The sequence below is a fragment of the Oratosquilla oratoria genome, chromosome 7 (genome assembly GCF_046742065.1).
Source record: "Oratosquilla oratoria isolate Oo_2021 chromosome 7, ASM4674206v1, whole genome shotgun sequence".
In the NCBI taxonomy this organism is placed as follows: Eukaryota; Metazoa; Arthropoda; class Malacostraca; order Stomatopoda; family Squillidae; genus Oratosquilla; species Oratosquilla oratoria.
The window spans coordinates 43,555,434-43,575,990 of record NC_134783.1 but is presented as its reverse complement, the minus strand read 5'-3'; the positions used below and the strand labels follow the sequence as shown (position 1 = coordinate 43,575,990).

The following is a 20,557-nucleotide window of genomic DNA, read 5'->3' as shown; positions in this document are numbered from 1 at the left end:
CACCCCCTTGGCACTCCGTGGTACTAAAAGGGGCTAAAGACAACACTCACTCCTCACTAACACTTAACCAAACCACTCGCCCTTGATGCCAACCGCACATTCCACGAATACCTATCTAAACAGATCCCCTCTCATACTTGACCAAGCACTACTCCTCCAACGACCACCGAAGGACCACCTCTTCAGCAACGCAACCACTCTGGTGCCATTCTAGTCACCGCAAGTTTGACACCTGACACCACAACCAACATATCTCCAAACAGGATGGTGTCCGTACTCGCATAATGGCATACTGCCACCATACTTGTACCACCATTAACCCACGCACCATCCCTCGTACCAATTCTTGTAACCAAGAACAGCCAACATTTGGTACTAGAGCACTATTACCATAAGTACCAGTGGCCTAGTACTTCAAGCCTATCATTAACCAGTTGTGCGAGCGCCGGGCTTGGACAGGCCGGGCCGGGCCGCGCCGGGCCGGACGTGGCCCGGAGAAGGAGCGTGCCCATACATGGGAATCGGGCAAATATGGCTTTCCCCTCCTCCTCCTCCTGTCGCGTACAGTTGGAGGAGGAGACACCGAGTGAAAACAGTATGATGACACAGGGTACGCTGGTGACGGAGTGGATTGAGCAACTGACTTAGTGGAACGAACGATAGGTACAGCTGAAAGAGAAGTGACAGGAGCCATGGGAAGGGGGGGGGGGGCAAATGAGATGGGAAGGGGGACGAAGAGAACTGAAGGACCTGGACTGAAAGGTCACCTAGGCTGAAGGGTGATCTGGTAGAAGGGGCCTGGGTTCAGAAAGACTCGAGGAAATGGGGTGCCGGAGGCGCTGAACTGGGAGAAATGGGCGCTCCGGAGGGGGTGGGGGGGTTAGTAGAGAGAGAGAGAGAGAGAGAGAGAGAGAGAGAGAGAGAGAGAGAGAGAGAGAGAGAGAGAGAGTGAGAGAGAGAGAGAGATCAATGTGAAAAGGCGAGGATGTGGACGAGATGGAGGCAAAGAGGGACCAAGGTTTGGGTTTGGTGATAAACAGACTCTCGGAGGGGAGACGAGGGGAACCCACTGCAAAGCTGGGAGGGGGAGGGAGGGGAAAGGGAGGGAATGCGAGCGCGAGTACATGGGGGGTGAAGAAAGCGAGAAAGACCATAAAGGACACGAGTCCAATTGAGAAAGGCATTGGAGCGTAGATAAATAGGGTGAGGAAGAGATGGTCAATAGTAGACACCAAAAATGCGCGCGCCTGTGTGCGTGTGTACAAATACTTACATACATACATACATACATACACATATAATACAACGCTTGCAACCGAGCAGGCCTATTTGATATAGTTTCCTGTACACGAAATATAATATATATATTATATATATATGTATATATATGTATATATATACATATGTATATATATATATGTATATATATATATATATATATACATATAAGGTGAATATAATACAGTAAATACACCAAAGAACAAGCAATCAGGGTATATTTGCATAATAAATTCCATAGGATATTTCGAAACCTTTATCTCCGAGTGTACCACAAAGTCTGGCCGACACATCGCCGGTCGACCATTCCAAGGTCCAGCAAGCGGACTCCGGAAATCCGTGTCTACATCTTCTTGGACTGCCCCATGTGGACGCACGCACGTCACAGTATCACCCAGGAGACGCTCAGCTACGCCCAACCATGTCGCCCTTGCCCTGAGTACGCGGAGAGCCAAAGTACACGAGAACCTCACACGCGCGTTCCAAGGTGCCCTTACACCAGAGTACCATTAATTCACGTCTGTGGGCCACATCAAACAAACAAACAAATACAAGGATAAACGTAAACTGAGGACCATGTGGATGCATGACGTCCTCTGGGAATCAAATGCATGCACGGCTGCTGGCTGGGCCTCCCCCCCCCCCACCCTCAAGTATGAGGTCGGACTCGAATGAGTGCTTCCTACACACTCCAGCACACAGTCCTCCTCCAAATGAAGGGGGGGGGGGAAGCTACATAAACAGTAACACGCCAATTATCGAAAGATTGATATTTCTTTTAATAATGAAAATACAAACTATCTTTACCACAAACTTGTTGTTATGCTTGCTTAGTTATCATGTATCAACAGATATGTTCTTCTTAACGTGATACAAACCACCCATGAAAACAGATGGTTATGCTAGATTCCCGAGGCATGTTGCCAATTTTATCAGTTAACAATGGCAGGATGTCATTTAACCCAAGTAGCTCAATTTCCCTTAACTGAATAAAATCACCTGACGACAGCAACAATTCCTCCCGTCCTCAACGCCGGGGGGGGGGGGGGAGTTGTCACACCAATGAAAATTAAGTCGATGAATAAAGTGACTGGCGACAGTCATGAGACGAATCATAAAACACGATACAGTGTAGTGTGTGTGTGTGTGTGTGTTTCACCATGGTCTTGGGTAACGCGTCGGACTCGTGATCGACAGCTATTTCCCTCCCGGAAGAGAGCTCAGAGCTCATATATGACCGATCTATGAGTAATGTTGTGACCTTACAGACGCACACACCCAACTCCCTGCCCACGAGAGTTGGAGTAATAACTCGCATCGTGTGTGTGTGTGCGCGCGCGCAACCTAGTTTATGCAGCAAAAGAACCAACACATACAAACACACGCGCTAATACCCTGGCGACCCATCCAACGTGCCCCCACGTGCCTGCGTCGGCTCACAGCCATCACACCCGAGCTTGCAGAGCACATCCTCAAAATGAGCGTAGCAAGAGCTAATCGGCCTCGACTAGTACACGAGTCTAGGCTCCTTCGGCCTCGACTTGAAAACTAGTCTATGCTGCTTCGACCTTCACTTGTGCACGGGTCTAGGCTGTTTCAGCCTCGACTTGTACACGAGTCTAGACTGCTTCGGCCTCGACTTGTACACGGTCTAGGCTCCTTCGGCCTCGACTTGTACACGGGTATAGGCTCCTTCGGCCTCGACTAGTACACGAGTCTGGACTGCCTCGGCCTCGACTTGTACACGAGTCTGGACTGTCTCGACTTGTACGCAGGTCTAGGCTCCTTCGGCTCCGACCTGTACAAGAATCCTGTTTTGGACTCGACTTGTAGTCTGGATTATTTTGGCTTCGACTTCGATCAATATTTTCCTAGTCATCTCCATTGTCTTCTATTCTACCTGCCGCCACGCGATTTTAATCAACTAAGAGAAAGCCCCAGCCCTTACCCCTGCAGCGAAAAATTGAATGGAAAATTATTATTCTTTAGCTATATTTATCTTTAATATACTCCAGTTGCCAATAGGCGATTCTAATCACCTCAGGAAATACCACTTCGGGTGATGAAGTGGCTGAGACGAACACTGGGAATGTTTCTAATCCAAGGACGACCTAACATTGTTTACATTTGCATTATGTCTATAAAAACAAGCGAACCAACACACAATAAAGAAAGTTACCATTGCTCTGGCTCCTTGAAGCACCAGCAAGTTCACTCCTCCTCGCCCCCCCACCCCCGACATACTCCTTATTCTGGTTTTAACAAGCCTGGCAAAAGCTGGAACACTGGTAACCAAGGACTCACGAGGTGTGAATGAGGGTAGACAAGTAGCTACGAGGTGCGAACGAGGGTAGACAAGTGGCTACAAGGGATGGGGATCACGGAAGGGAGGGGGGAGGAGGGGGAGGAAGGGGATGGGGAGAACGGAGGGGAGAGGAAATGGGGAGGGGGAAGAAGAGAGGAGGGGAGGAAGAGGGGAGGAGAGGAGGAGGGGAAAGAGAAGAGGAGGGGGGAAAGAGGAGAGAGAAGAGGGGAGGGAATGAACAAAGGGGTGAAGGGAGGGAAAGAGGGGTGAAGAGAGGGAGAGAAGGATGGAAGAGAGGAGGGTAGAAGATAAGATAGAAGGGAGGAGAGAAAGGATGAAGAAGAGAGGGGAGGTGGTATATCTACTCCGGCAGCAGCCATGCGATTTCATTTTCTCTGGACCCATCTCGACAAAGTACTCATCACCTTGCTCGACCAACCTCTCCCGTTCCTGGAAACACATTATTCGGTAGCGAAGAAAGATTGCTTTAGGAGCGAGTTGTGAACGAGTTTAACGAGTGAGAGCCCTTAGCATTGTGGTCATCATCCTTTGCCATGGACTCACCCGTACCCAGATCACTTCAAGATCTTGGCAGTCGAAACGACGAAAGAATCTACGAGAGATTCCCTCCGGCATGTCACGAAAGACATCATCATCGTCGTCACTTTAATTCCGTTCCGATTACCCGAGAGTATCTCGCGAACGGATGACGACGTCGAGTCGCGCGGCCACGCCCCGACACGCCAGTTATTCTTCCATTCCCACGGTTTGACAAAACACCAAACTAGGTTAAAAAAAAGGCAGAGAAATGAATACAGATAAATAGAGACAGGCAGATGGAGACGAGGTGGATAAAAAAGGTGATAAAGACATAGTACGAAAAAAAAAAAATGAAAAAATCCTTTCTCCCATATCCATCGCCAAAGGAAGGCTTCGCGCCGCCCACAGACGCCAATGAGGAAAATCTGCCAAAAGTCACGAAGAGAGGGGAAGAAAGACGAGGGAGGAGATGGAAAGAAAAGGAGGTGGAAGAGTAGGCGAGAGGGAGAACAAAATAACGAAAGAGGAATAACGAGAGGCGGGCAGAAGATAATAAAGGAGGTAGAAAGAGGGTGTTGGTTGAGCTGGGGGTGGGTTGGGAGGAGGACCCAACGCCGGGATTGGATATGGGAGCGAGCGAGATTGCACAGAAACCAAGGAGGACGGAAAATAGGGGGAGAAGATAACTGTGAGGGGCACTGCAGGGAAGGTCAAAGGTGAAGCGAGGGAAGAGGAAATGAGGGAAACTGAGGTGAAATATGGGACGGTGAAGAGAAAGGAGAGGTATAATGAGGGGGGGAAATGACGTAGACTGCGATGGGGGAAATGACGGAGACTGCGATGGAGGGGGGGAAATGACGGAGACTGCGATGGAGGGGGGGAAATGACGGAGACTGCGATGGAGGGGGGGAAATGACGGAGACTGCGATGGAGGGGGGAAATGACGGAGACTGCGATGGGGGGAAATGACGTATACTGCGATGGGGGAAATGACGGAGACTGCGATGGGAGAAAATTACGTATGCTATGGGTGAAATGACGGAGACACGTAGTGTGTGTTTTGTTGGTAATTCGTCGCTGATAACCAGAGCTTGTATCTGTGAGATGCAATACCACAGAAAAACTATGTGACCACTATCATCTGCGTTCAATCCTAAAACAATGCTGCGTGACCCTGGTCCGTAGGGGTGTCACCCGTCCTGACAGTACTGACTGCATAAAATGTGTGCGGTCAATACCCGATACGCGGATCCGTCAATGAGGGGAAAGAGGGGAGGCGTAGAGGGGAAAGCAGGTGGTGGTGAGGGGGAAAGAGTAGGATGGAACTGTACACGGTAGGGGTTGTGAAAGAGGGGAAATGTTGGATGTAGTAATGAAAGAGAAGAAAGGGGAGATATGGGGAAAGGAGGAGAAAGGTGGATGAGGTCAAAGAAGGATTCAGATGGACAGAAAGAGGAAAGAAGAGGAAGAGAAAGAAAACAAGAAAGGAAGAGACAAAACAAGGAAAGGCAGGAATCACAGGAAGGAAATAAAATTACGAAGCAGAGGGAGCTGGCCGTGAGGGGGATAAAGAAGGAAGAAAAGATAATCGAGACGAGGGGAGAAGCGATAAGGAAGAAGGCGTGCGAAGAATAGCTAAAGAGTGAGGGGAAACCAAGAAGACGAAATGCAAGGGATAGAAGAACAGGCAGCCAAAGGCAGGGAAGGAGAGGGGAGAAATGGAGGAGAGGGAGGGAGGGAGGGGAAAAGGGGAGCAGAAGAGAGACAGATGAAGACGAGGAGATAAAGGAAATGGAAAGGCGAGGGGAAAACCGTGGATAAAAGGGGGGGGGAAGCGAGGGGAGAGGACAGGAATTGGTGGGAGCTGGAAAAACGCGAGGGGAACAGAGATGAGACGAGGGGGACTGGAAGGATGGGGAAAGGAGGCCAGGTGATGAGAGGGAAGGAAGCAGAGTAGTTTGGCAAGATTTTAAATTCAGTCTATGAGAGTGAGAGAGAAAGAAAGAGAGAGAGAGAGAGAGAGAGAGAGAATGAAGACTAACCGATGCAAAACAGACAGTACCAGTCATGGAAACTTGCAACACCGCAACGACCAACCCCTCTCGTTCCCCTCCTCCTCCCTGTCCACCACATTCCACGACCGAAGCAGCTTATCCCCCATCCTGCCCAGTGCGATGTGGGAAATACCCAAATCGGAGCAACAGGAGGCAAGGCGCCAAGGCAACAAGAGAGGATACTCCTCCTCCTCTTGAAGACCTCACCCAGTCCCCGTCGCTTTTATCACTGCAGCTCGAGGTCCCCGTCAGTCATCGGACCCTATCAACCTCTGGGGACCTTTGGCCTTCTCCTCCCTCCACACACACATACACACACACAAGAGAAAAGGACGCTTGTTTAAACTGTTGATTGTAAATCATTCAACTGCGCAGCGATATTGTCCTTTGGGATAGAAGCTCTAGTGAAACCGGCGACATTAGAGAAAGACCCTTTCGCCACGTTGTAGGACTTGTGTAAAGTTAGTCTATGATTATGCTCGGTTGAGAAAAATCCCTCCGAAGCGTGGATATTAACATAAAAAAACAAAAATAAAAATAATACAAGAACAAGTAAATAATTATATTAATGTAAAATAGAAAAAATTATATATACACACGCACCTTCCACAATGAAGGGATTAAACACACCTCAATTTAACCTTTGCCTTCTCTTAACTCTGTTTCTTCCATCTGACGGTTTCATTCAGCTGAGTGGATAGGGTGGATGTCTACTGCTATAAGTATTAATCACACGGCAGTCACCACTAAACAATTTTTTTTTATATATAATTTCTTGCAAGAAACATTCGCTCCTTTTACTCATGTTGTCGTAAACAATTTATTCGTGAATGGCAAAATTAATATTAATTAATTTTCGACAGAATGAAAAGAAGAAAACTTTTCTGAAGATCTGTAAACGTTTCGAGGTTCTACGGCTCCTACAGGGAGGCCCCTTGAAGACGAAGAAGAAGGCGAAGACGATGATGATGACATTGGGATGTCATCGATAGCTTGAGACGCCGTTCTCCTCACCATGCCACCGTAGCAGAGAGAACGAATTCCCTTGGCCCGAAAATCTTGGGCAACAGGAAAAATACCCCAACACCTGATAAGTCAGGAGCAAATCTATCTTATACTCCGGATACACATTTAACTATGGCGTAACAGCTCCAGACTTCAGATACACAAGTCTCCCAAAGTGTTACCAAATCCCCATCCCAAAAGTACCCCCCCAATACACGACCCCCCCACCCCCTGCGGTATGTGGGGGACAAGAAAACCGCTACCCTGCTCCCTGCTTGGCGTAAGTATAGATCGACTACTAACCTCCTTGTAACGTGACGACAACCTCTACATACTACGTATGAACAATGGGAATGTGACTTAGGAGGTATATTATACAATTTCTGTGTCTTCATTATTTACTGACATCATACGTCAATACATTCTATTGACAGCCACAACCCTTTCTGGGCTCTCAATATAATCTGGAGTCCAAATACCCTATGATAACTCGTTAATTAAACACGAAGTGTTTTGTAAGAAACACAATCAAGAAACATAATTTGCGAAAGACCTCGTAAAGGTGACGGCACACTAGGCTAGCATGCTACTTGCTTTTGCTATTTCGTTTGAGTAGAAACTACTTTGGTTACAATATTCTAGAATTCCGTAAGAACATATCGACGCGTCTAACCTTCGTATTCTAGGTTTAACTTCTCTTAGTTCAATCACTTTCTCACCGTATGACGCAAGAGTAATTTGACATTTGGAAAAATTTAAAAATCGTAACCGAAGTCGTTTATGCTCAAACGAAGTAGCAAAAGCAAGTAACATGCTAGCGAGAAATCCCTACTGTGCCACCAGTTCAAGACCTTACGGCCTTGAAAGGGCCTCCATTCGAGCCTGGCCGGAAGACTGGACCAAAAGGCCGGCATCGTGGCGACCTTTGCTTCGATGGAACACTCCTACGTCGCCAGCTGCAGGAAAAGTCACTCCAGCTGGAGGCGTCATCACCACCAGTAAGCTCGGATATCCGCTCACAAGATTTCGGTCACGTCGGCGTCGGGCTGAATACAACGCGTACACTAGGTCCCTGCCCTGAGAAACCAAACTGCTATTTTCAACATGGTTATGTCCATGTGGCTATTCAGTTCCAGTACCACATGGGTATGGCCACCACACACACATATACACAATATATATATATATATATATATATATATATATATATATATGTACATATATATATATATATATAACACAGCGTAATATAATAGCACATTGGTAAAATGAAACTTGTTAACCCACTGTCGGAGAAAAGAAATCAGAAATACTAATTATCTGTATATTTCGACCACTGACTGTGGACCTCTTCAGCTGAAGAGGACCACAGTCCGTGGTCGAAATATACAGATACTTAGTATTTCCGATTTCTTTTCTCCGACAGGGGGTTAACAATTTTCATATATATCCATATATATACATATATATATATATATATATATAAATATATGGGGTGGAGTATATCAGGTTCCTCCTCAATTCCAGTGTTGTAATCCACTTATATCACCACCACATCAGCTAAAACGGAATAATGATGATAATGCCTCCAGGCCTAGAATGTGCATCGGGGGGTCACCTTTTATTTCACCTTATTAATTTATTTTTGTTATGCGAGTCTTTGGTCCCAAAGAAAAGAAGAGATACAACCGTCCGTCTCGTGTGGCACTCTTTCCCTTCCTCTTCATTCGGCGAAGCTGATCACCCAAGAGGCAAAGGCGTTGGAGCGTGCATCCGCCGATAGGGCACGATCGTCCTACCTTCAGTTTCCTCCACCACCACCACCACTAACAACCCACAACTCCGTCACCAACACTGCTACGTGCCATTTACACTTCACATTTTATAAATCGGCATTTGGAAAATATATAATAATTATAATAATAAACTATAATAACAATAATTAAAGTAAACTCCGGGTGGGTGTATCAAATCGAAACAAGTGTTCCTCTGGACGTCCAGTTGGCAAGATTTCCGTGTGGTCCACCTGTCCCGGTTACACAGCACAGATACAAGCGTCTCGGAGTGTTCGCGTGAAAATATAAAACGAACACATTCCACTTAATTATCACCAGCCTCTGCATACCCCGTGCCATTACCTCTCAAATTTTGCCAACTGTACAGCCACAGTCTTAATTTCTACACGATTCTTCATCTTGCACACAAATCTGGCAATTAGTGTTACCTAGACACACGGAGAAAAATGTATTATCCTGTTGTTGCATCCTATCTGTATGTTAAGGACACTGCACCACTGTTAAAATTATCCCCTCGTCTACCAATGACACGAATCCCTATTTCCACAGTGATGGGCAACGCATCAAACATTCTTGGGGGGGGGGGAGGGGAGAGAGAGAGAGAGAGAGAGAGAGAGAGAGAGAGAGAGAGAGAGAGAGGAGAGAGAGGAGAGAGAGAGAGAGAGAGAGAGAGAGAGAGAGAGAGAGAGAGAGAGAGAGAGAGAGGGGGTGTGTGTTAAACAAACTTTGATCGAACCTTGAATGGCCCCTCCCCAACAATGAACTTCAACACTACGAAATGCCTTAAAATTAATAAATAATAAAAATAAAGTAAAATAAGCAAATAAACGAATAACAAGCATGTTGGTCACAATTTCCCAAATGGTTTCTCACATCGGCAATCCCAGTTGCACCACGCCAGTGGCCCGGAAGAGGAGTCGAGGCGACCGACAAACACGCCGTGGAAGGCCAACGACGTGTTTGCCCAAACACACCCAGATCCAGTAACGATAAGGCATGCGAGGCGAATAACCCCCCTCGACCACTTTCAGAGGTGGAAGGTTGTTTACACGAGTGCTGGGTCTGGTTAGGTCAGGTTAGGTTAAGTTAGGTCACGTTATATAATGTATACATATAAAACCACGTTTGTAGGTATGGATTGGTACTGTAGGTATGGATTGGTACTGTTGATATGATCGAGTCTCACGGGGACACTGGTTGGGATAGAAATATTGATGTAACAAGATCGAACAAAGCCCTGAAACATACATAAAGGGAAAAAAAGAAGGGGCGATGTGCTGTTTACAATGGACACTTACAGGAAGGAAATTGTTCAGCTGGGTATTCCTGAGTTGGAGGAGGATGAGGAGGAGTAGGATGAGGAGGAGATTCCTCACATGACACAGCGACCTCAAATTAAAGCACAGCGACTCCTTGGGAGACCTACTATTCCCAGACAAAGAAATGATCAATCATAACCACTAATGAATTAATTCACCCGAGGTAATCTTAGCCTTTCAGACAATTTCCACATATTCTTCGTTGAATAAAATTACCTGGTGCTATGTACAATATAACTTCGTGTACTCCAGGAGGTAGGATCTCAGGTGAATGAAATTGTATGGCGTCAACATGAAAAGCAATGGAGCACATGCCAGCAAAGAGAGTCGATAATTAATCTTGAAAAAGTGGACGACTTCCCATTTCGCAAAATTGTCTTGCTAATTTCCATATCGCCAAACTCGCTTAGATTAAATAAGATTGGGTAAGGCTAGTTTACATTGGTTAACGTAATTTGGCCAAATGTGATTTTGGCAACAATTTGGTGAATTTTAAATTTGGCGAAATGGGAATAATTCGTAAAGAACTTTGATAGCATTTTTTCTCGAGATTTTTTTCAAAGACCACACCTTTCCTTAGAGCCCAAGTTCATTTCTGGCGATACGACAAAAGTGTGTAGGGGACCCTAATCCTTGTATGGATCCCTTTAATTCATAGATAACATCTCAATCAAGCTTACGAGCGTTTGATATCCAGGGGGTCAACAGGGACGTTGATACAGCCCTGGATTTGGGTATTTGTCAGAGTAAAATATTGCAACGCACAAATATACACATACTAGTGTCACATATAATACCCTTTTCGCAGAAAATGAAGTAAAGTCAACTCAGCGGACTAAATATACACTAAACATGTACACATGTATATATTTGGATTTCATTGTTATTAACCCGCGCTTCCATCTCTGAAGTGTACATGTCAGAGATGATGGTAGAGATGAGTATCATTCTTTTTCGAATGAATATTAATATCTAACCCTTAAAGGTTGTATGACTGGGTAGTACGACACTGCATAATTCGTACGAGGTACACAAGTGTGTACAAAACTACATCACAGCAACCCTTATGCACAAGACAAGATACAGGCAACACAGTAGACCACAATCTCTACCCTAGGACGTTATCTTGACAAGGCATCGGCTATCTTGACCGGCCAGCCGGCTGGTCGGCCGCTCGTGGCCTCTAGACAACTGCATTATTGTCCATGACAACCAATGTGTCCTGCGTGGAGCTGATTTAACACCTTTTCTACCTGGTGGGACTTTCCCCTTTTAAACCCCGTCTTCTGCAATCTATTTTAATTAATTTCCCTGTCGCCCTATTGGTACTGAAGAGGTTGGACATTATCTCGATTATCGTGACGCTGGAAACCCTCGACATCATTCACAACCATCTCCATTATATATTATTATAATTATAAAAAAATGAAGTGTATCCATGCATCTACCTAGATAAGTATTTACACGAAGTGCACCTTTTTTCCAATAACCCAATCCTATGTTATTTTGAGATTCACCATGGTCTTGGATGACATGTGGGACTCGTGATCGACAGCCATTACCTCTCTCGTACACACGCGTTTGTAATAATCTCACCCTCCTTTTATCCTTCCCACGCCTACATCTCCAAACCAATCCTGAAATTGCTCCACGATTGGTTTGGGATAGACGTAGGCTTGGGCCTGATCAAACGAAAGCGTGATTGTTTGGAACACGAGCATGCAAGGCCTTCTACTTAACCGATCCTCCTGTGACCTCACCCGTGGCCAGCGCCTCCCCATGCGGTGTGACAAATAACCCATGGTGACTCAGATGCAGATGACCGCAGCTCAGTCGCCCTTATGAAATGCTGTTTTCGAACCGGCTGGAGAAGACTTCAATACGGTGCTTCTTTGGTCTGGTGTCCATCCTGGAGACTTTCCTAGACCCCCGTGGGAAGAACCCCCATTGGGCTTCCTCACTGGCGCCTGCTCGATTTCTGCTGACTCCTCCACATCCTTAAAGTCAGCACCCAACTTCCCCTTCCGTGCCAGGGGGCACTTTCTCTTCCTGGATGTCCCGTGACGATTTTAGTCATCTCTGTGGCAATCCCTCAGTACCGGTGTTCACTACCGTACATCTTTCAGCTCCACTAAATATACTCATTCTGGGTGCCAACCAGGCAATTTTATTCTACCAACGAGAGGAACCCCTTCCTGTGAACATAAGATCACAAATGATGTTCTTCTTCTTATAACTAGGTCGTAACTGGTGCCAACCATCAAAAACTCAAATCATGGCACTGGCCCGGCGTCCGTTTTACTTTTATTAAAAAATGAATAAACGATGACGATTTTATTCACATTAACAGGAGTCCTTTGTTACCTAAAGGTTACATACTCCAGATCGATCTCCCAATGGCCGCCACAAATTTACCTTCAACCCTGACGGAGAGGCGGTGGGGATACTGTCCTTGCCCGACCTTGTCCCAATGACGTCACAACCCCCAAGAATGACGTCACCAATGCCATACAACGTACATACCATTCCTTACAAGACTCCCTGAGCATACAGCATTCAGTGACTATCGCTTGCCCTGCCATCAGCCGACAGGTTCGACCGTAGCCAAGCGTCTCTTGTCGAAGCTCCTGGGTTCTGATCGAGCCAGCCGGCGCTTGGAGTGCTGGTGTTGTCTGGAGCCGGCGATCCCCACACCAGCCCCGGTTAGTCCGAGCTCCTTGGCTCCCAGCCCAGGTCCCAGACTCTAGCTCGGCCGCTTCTGGAGCAAGATCTAGACAACGCAAGAGCTGTAGCTGTTGAAGGGGAGTGTGTGTACGTGCGTGGGGGGGGGGGGTCTGACCGAGCTGCAAGCAAGGCACATTACTGGCGAATCATGTGCCTTACAGAACGTCAGGTCGTCCACCTGTTCCGGGAGGTGGTGGACGTTACATATTTCATTCTGGTTACTGTCGCTTAGAGATTTTATTTATCTCCGTGGCAACACCTTCAGTGGGGAAGGGGGGTTTGCTCATTAAAACAAAGGATTATCAAAGGAAATAACTTCCACAATCGCTATCATGTGATAAGCACACACGTGAACTCTCTCTACGGAAAGGTTGACAGTGACAAAACTATCTGGTGGGTTGACAAGCATCCCAGAAAAAAAAATAATAATAAAGATAAACGAATAATAAATAACCAAATAAAACAGTAAATAAGATACAAAGTTAATAATTTATTTAAAAACAATAACGAAGATTCACGTAATAGAAACGTGATTAGAGCTTGCTTGCGCTTCGCTATGCCCAGAGAGAATGACGGTAATTATTCACTTCTGGCCACAGGTTGACGACTTGTTTCAATTGAGGGAGAAGGAGGAGGAAGGGCGCTCTTAATTTGGGTTAAATATATAACCTCTTCGTTACTGAGTGTCTCAATGGCTGCTGACAAGTTCGAGTGAGAGAGAGAGAGAGAAACGTTAATTTTATATCCCTAATACTAATCTATCCGTCACCTGTTTCTTTCTAAACGTGGCACCTCTATATGCATCAAAAGTGGCTACTATATACGGTCTACTAACCTGTAGACCTTGCGAAAACATCAGACATTTCGAACTGCAAGTCAAACGAACCCGTCACTGCCAGTCGCGCGAACACTGAGCCCGTGTTGCAACCCGACACCAAAACCCACGGAAGAACAGAAACAACTTTCTATCAGACTCGAACGTCTTTCCTCCTATTGTTTTTCCTTTCCGCCGAGCCCGAAAGCAAGAATGCTTTGTCTTTTCTCGGGGGGAAATCGCTTGTGGCACAGAACTGACTACGGCATGAGACATCAAGTCTTGAAAATAACCAACATGTGAACATCCCTTCCGTACCGGGTATTTTATTCACATCTGCAATAGCCTCTCCCTTCTTGGTAGACGAAAAAGATTAGCCTATCCCCACCAATAAGCACATCCACCAGTCCTGAATGCAACATCCCATCCGAATCGACAAGAAGAGACGGCCAAATTCAAACTAATTTATCCGACGACTGATATGGATAGAGTTGCCAGAAAAGTCGTTAAACTAACGAAAAACTTTATCTAGGCAGACACTCGAACGAAACACATGTTTACATATTGGTTATCAGTGCAGAGCCATCTCTGATAACATACTAACATGCAGCCGAGTCATAAGAGTATATTTACAACCAATATCTAAAGAAAAACAGGTCAGCTCACTTCGGACACTGACGCTATCATGCGGATGCGCGGGAAATACCAACTTTAATCGAAGTCGACGGTCGCCTCTTACACCGTTACTTTCTTTCCGAAACGAGTCTAACTTAAATATTCATATCTTGTATTTAAGCACACCTTTCCCTTAATCTATGAGTGTCTTATCGAGGGTGATAGGCAGGAGAGAGATGGTATCTGGCAGTCTGACCCGAAGAATTGCCAACAACATGAACTAAGATGAGATGCATGAACACAACTTGCAGATCGAAAAATATACAGCGTCAATGCTGGCTCATGCATGATGACAAACATGATATTAACAATAATTCTGTCAATAACAACAATACTGTTCTCTTACAATCATCCCAGTCTGCACAGTAAATACTTTTTTATTGTTAATGGAACCTACAATATGTAACTATAGTAATCCTGTGAAATTGCAATTTGAAACTGCTCCCCTTAACATGTGACATAGTTACACACTAATACAACAAACAAGCAAATCCAGTTATTATTATGATCGCCATTATTACCGAAGTTGAACGTTATGTTTAAGTAACCCAAACAACGATGCCACTAACGATAGAGGGTGGTGAGAGGGTGAGAAGGAAGTGGGAGGAACGGGGATACAGAGGGTAGAGGAAGAGATGAATTCTTGAAACCCCGAACCAAGTGAGACTTTCTTTCCTCCTCTGGTGGCTGGCCCCAGTCTATTCTATTCATCTCTATGGCATCCTCTCTATAACAAGGTCAACCCCTTTACTATGACAGTGCCCCATACAATTTCATCTTAGCTAATTCTACTCTACGGCATTCCACTCTACCCAAACTCAAGACTTGGAGCAAAATGGAGCCTTAATCGGTATTCCTTTGAAACAATAGCACATTTATTTCCAGTCATGTACTGCATAATTCAAAAGAAGGTCAACTGCTCCACACAGCAAATGAAGTCAATAACTGTAATGTACTTGGGTGTCTCAAACAGTTACAAGATGATCTTGGTTCGCGATACGAACTCGGCCCTGACAGGATCATCAATCAAAGAAAACCTTCAGGTCAGACCCTGCCTCCACCCAAAATCTATAAATTATGTCACCATGCAGCAGGGAGATTTAACTCTGCACAGACTAACAATTTCCACCCATCTGGCATCTAATCATCTTGAGCTACCATCCCCAGTTACACAAAAGTTGCTCCATTAGTATGCACAAGGTGAGGAAGCCCTTATGGCACGAGATACTCAACTGCAGCCATAGGTGTCAACTTCGTTCCACATGCTTGGGCAGCACGGGCAACTGACAATTACCAACTCCACAAGTTGAGTCGAATTCAAAGCATTAAAGCTGGAAACATTTTCTCAAGTTTTATTTCAGCATCCTTGGTAATATAATTTCATTCGGCTTAAAAAGAATATCCACAGCTTAATGAGCTAAATGTGTATATTAAGCAAATTTCTCACTGTCATCAACTACCAAAAGAATGACAGCAGAATGCAACCCCTCATCCCACCACTATATGGGGGGTGGAGTAAAGTGTTCTTATCCCTTCTATCACAGGTGATCTTTAACCAGATGACAGGACAATCTCCATCCTAATTTAAAAATCCTACAAGCCCACACTTCACAAAATAAATAAAAATAATAAACAAATAACAATTAAATCAAATAAATAAAAATAAAATTAAGTATACAAATATATACATCTATATATATATATATATATACACACACACATATATACATATATATATATACATATACACATATATATATATATACACACATATATACATACACACACACACACACACATATATATATATACATATACACACACTGTCATAGTAAGAAAGTGGCAAGTGCAGTAGGTTAGGACTGGAAATATAAAATCTCTAAAGCTACAATAGTGTAGGTTTCATGACTAAAGTTTTTAAAGGGATAGTTACGACAGCCTTAACTGAAATTTATTATGCTAAAGTAAAATATGTGATTATCAAATAATCCTAACATCACACCTGTTGTATAGAAAGAAACTGACCAGCACCACTGTGCCTCTCAAAGAGGCTAGAAAATTTGTTATAAAGTTATTACTAAATGCATCTTGTCATGACCTTTCATTTACTGTCACAATTTTCTTTCTGAACACTTTATAGCAAAAAACCAAAGAATAAAAGCAAAATGGTCAGTCTTTTTTAACGGAAAAGCACGACAAACACCCCAATTTGAAGTCAAAACATTTACATGCATTTTACTTGTTGGACTCCACTCCCGTGCAGCCCTGTTGACTAATTAATGCTCATTAGTTCAATGAGTAGGTTGGGAGAGTGGAGCACTTGTAAATTACCGAATCATCACTCTTAATTGAGTATTCACAATACAGTATACTCACTACCTCAACATCTCTCATACTGCTACCCAAATATTACTGTCATACAAAAGTGTTTCCATTTTACATGGCCATTGCCTAATTAATGGCTTAACACTCAGGTGGTATTAACCTTTTACTTTGGCAGCTGCTAGACACTTTTATTTGTGTGTGTGACCTGTCTGGTTGTGAATGGGATACTGTTACTTGTGCACCAAGTCCTGAACAAGAAATGATAAACATACAGCAAGCTTAAAATGTTGGACGAACTGAATGCGTCAGCACTGACATGCTGATATCATGGCATGAAATGATACACATTACATGAAACTTTGATAAAATATCCCCACAAGGTCATCTGCACTAGCAGAACTGAAAGCTGTAACATTCCCTAAGCGATGAGGCTGATAGAGGTCAAAGACTACAACTGGTAGATAAGAGGTCACTACCCTCAACAAGCTCTAATTTTGGAAAACGGTTACTACACACCTACAATGCTCCAAAGCAAACACCATAGAATAGGACCAGTAAGGAAGAATTACCCCCATTTTGAGCAAATACTATTGATGATGCAGCCAGGTCTGATTTATATGGCAAGAAAACCTGTATCTTGGAAGAGAAAACAAAAGCCTTATTCCTTACAAAGATCTCCCATCTGAAAATGTGAACATATAAGGTGCCCTTCCTTAAGCAATTTTACAAACAGCAGCCAATGCACCATCATTCAACCTACACTCACTGTACATGACATTAAAGCAGCCTGTAACTGCCAATCATGCGAATGGTTATTATTATGGCTAGGCAATCCCACTAAGTGCATAAGCTTCATCTTGATTAACAATAGAACTGTTTATAGTTTGATGGACTGGAAATCCCCAATAATCGGCAATAGTTAATTATGTTTTCCCATACACCTTCCCAGGAGGAAACATTAGACTTGCCTATCTTATATCAACAGCTGGTAGGAGGAAGAGGGATGAAGCTGCTGGTTGTTTGATCACAGTATCTTACAGTCCTATTCACTCCAGACAGCTCCACACAATCTTCACCTAGCAACAGGGCCAAACTGATGGCCACTGGTCTATTGCAAGAGAGGACAACAACAAAGATATGGACAATGGATAGCTGAAACTGAGAGGGATCTTGGGATCAACCCAGATACTGAGTGCCAGCCATGCACCTCTAGATGAAGGTCTTGGTGTTGACAAACAGTAGAGAGATATTTTTTTTTTTTACAAGTTCCCTCTTGGAAAATAATAACATGCAGGTTCCCACCACCAGTCCCCTAGGCCACAATGTGTGATTATTTTGGCTTCTCAAAGGTCAATGCAACAAAGTCATCAGGGTCAAAGTACATTTTCAAGGGAGGTCAGTGAAGGTTTCACTGATGTGGAGGGGCAGGAGGTGGAGGACGTACTTCAATCTTACGAGGTGGTGCTTCAACACAAGGACTTGTTCATACCCACAAAGTGGACGAGGAAAATGTTAGAAAAAGCAATTTTACCCACCACAGGACCACTGACCAATGTGATTATGATGTACTCCAATTACAATTCCTATTGATAGTATACTCTTGGGGGAGAGAGAGAAAAAGAGGGCAACAGCATAGATGAAAGTAGCCACTAAACTACACAAAAGGACCATCAAACTGACATAAAACATGATCCATGTATATATTTCCATTTTCAGTGCAACGTAGATTTAGTCTTGTGATACGTTTTGATTCAACCTTATTCCATAAGCGTCATCCTGGGTTAAATTCACAAAAGCTATTTACACTTATCATTTGCCTTGGCTGATCAAAAACGTGAAACAAAGCGGAGACCCAAGAATCTACACATCATATTTTTCAGTGCATTACAATTTCAATGAAACCCTTGAAGTTATATCAAAGCATATTAATTATATATCACTGTTGAAAATGAAGTAATATTGTATTGTGCTTTTGACAATTAAGTACAACTTTCATAAAATACAAATTCCAATAGTCTCACAATTAACACCATCTCTTGAAGAAAGAAGGGAAGGAAGATGGTAAAAAGCTGCCTCACTGACAAATAAGCTTCAGTTTTATCACATGTAGGTAACATTAAAGCCATCCCTTTTAAGTAATCTTTACAAAGGTAACCAAAAAATACGAACCAAAATGCCACTATAATTACAAAACGCATCTACATTCCTATGCATTCTATCTTAAAATGACAGTGCAACACTACCTTAGAAATTCTGCTGGCAATATTGATCAGTGCCACTTTTTAATATGTTTGCAACCTAGCACAGTGGAGCTTATGTTACTGACAGCTCCAACTTACCCTTCCCATATAATCCTATTTGCATCTACCCCCTTGTTCATCCATGAGACCATATCAGGAGCAAAGATATTACAGCCTACCTCAATCTATCACATACTCGTTGGCACTTTCTTTGTACTCTGCTGGCAACTACATACATTTCCATGGCACTACTTCACATGCACAGGAGCCACATAATCTATTGTTTACATTTCATTAAGTCATGCCATCAATTCCATCCACCTCTTACCTCAGAAGGTAAACCAATTGTGCATTACTACTACCTAGGGCCAAATAAATTAATCAATGAATTCTTATAGTGCTTATACATACAATTCACTGTTTGTCTCAATGGAGGTGGAATACATAAGTGATTGTTAAGGAACACCCATGCTTGGGTCAATCGTTACATTGATCCTCTTAGATCCCCTGGATAACAAAGGCACATCTTTAGAGGTCAAATTCTGGTTCATAACAAAAAATCAAGTGCACACAGAAAATAGCAGTAGATACCCTGAGTTAGCTCATATATTTTTTGTATACATGTCTGTTGATATATATATATACATTATATATATATACATTATATATATATACATTATATATATATACATTATATATATATACATTATATATATATATATAATATATATATATATACATACATAATTAAATTCCGTAACGTATGCAAAATAAAACAACGTCCGCAGATAGCCAGTCATGAACAGAAAAAATATATAAATATATACATATGAGATATTAAATGGCTCCGAAAAAAATATCCCATACCAAAGGGAACAAAGCAAGGCAATGCTCGAGGTTGGGACAGCTAAGCCGGGTGATGCAAAATCAATGTGCAACACAAGAGGCTTGGGCTATGTCCGGGAAGCCCAGCCAGCAACCAGGACCACCTAGTGTATCCTTAAATATCAGCGACTCCATGCCAATACTGTCGAAATGCCCAATTCACAGTAACATCTTAAAACTTTTGAAACGGACGGTTAAACGACGTAGGTAGATCAAATGCGTGGCGGTGTTTTGAAATTAGTTTTATGCGTTCAAGTTTGTTTTTACTTCTAAACGAAATATATTCCCCAAGGTAAACAAAACTTCCATCGATATGAACAACCAATAAACTACGAGGAAGAAGTCCATTTATCTTCGTGTTTTCGATATCACTCATCTAACATAACATTATGGACTTTATTATTGCCCTATGTGGAACCCACTACCACACAACCAAGACCGCACCGCCACCACGTCTCAACCGCATCCTCCCCCCAAACTTTATTGGTTAGATTAATTAAGTACCTACTATGTCTTCCGATGAAATATATTTATATGAAACACCCAATTCTAGCTTTCAGTCATCTAGCATTGCAAAAGGTGTCACTTCCTTATCAT

The 20,557-nt window shown here is 43.6% G+C and overlaps 1 protein-coding gene across 1 annotated transcript in view; it reads right to left on the bottom strand.

The window, feature by feature from the left end:
• Positions 1 to 20,557, bottom strand: part of Fim (plastin-2 fimbrin) — a 129,615-nt gene that overhangs the window by 108,553 nt on the left and 505 nt on the right. The gene's annotated exons all lie outside the window — the stretch shown is intronic.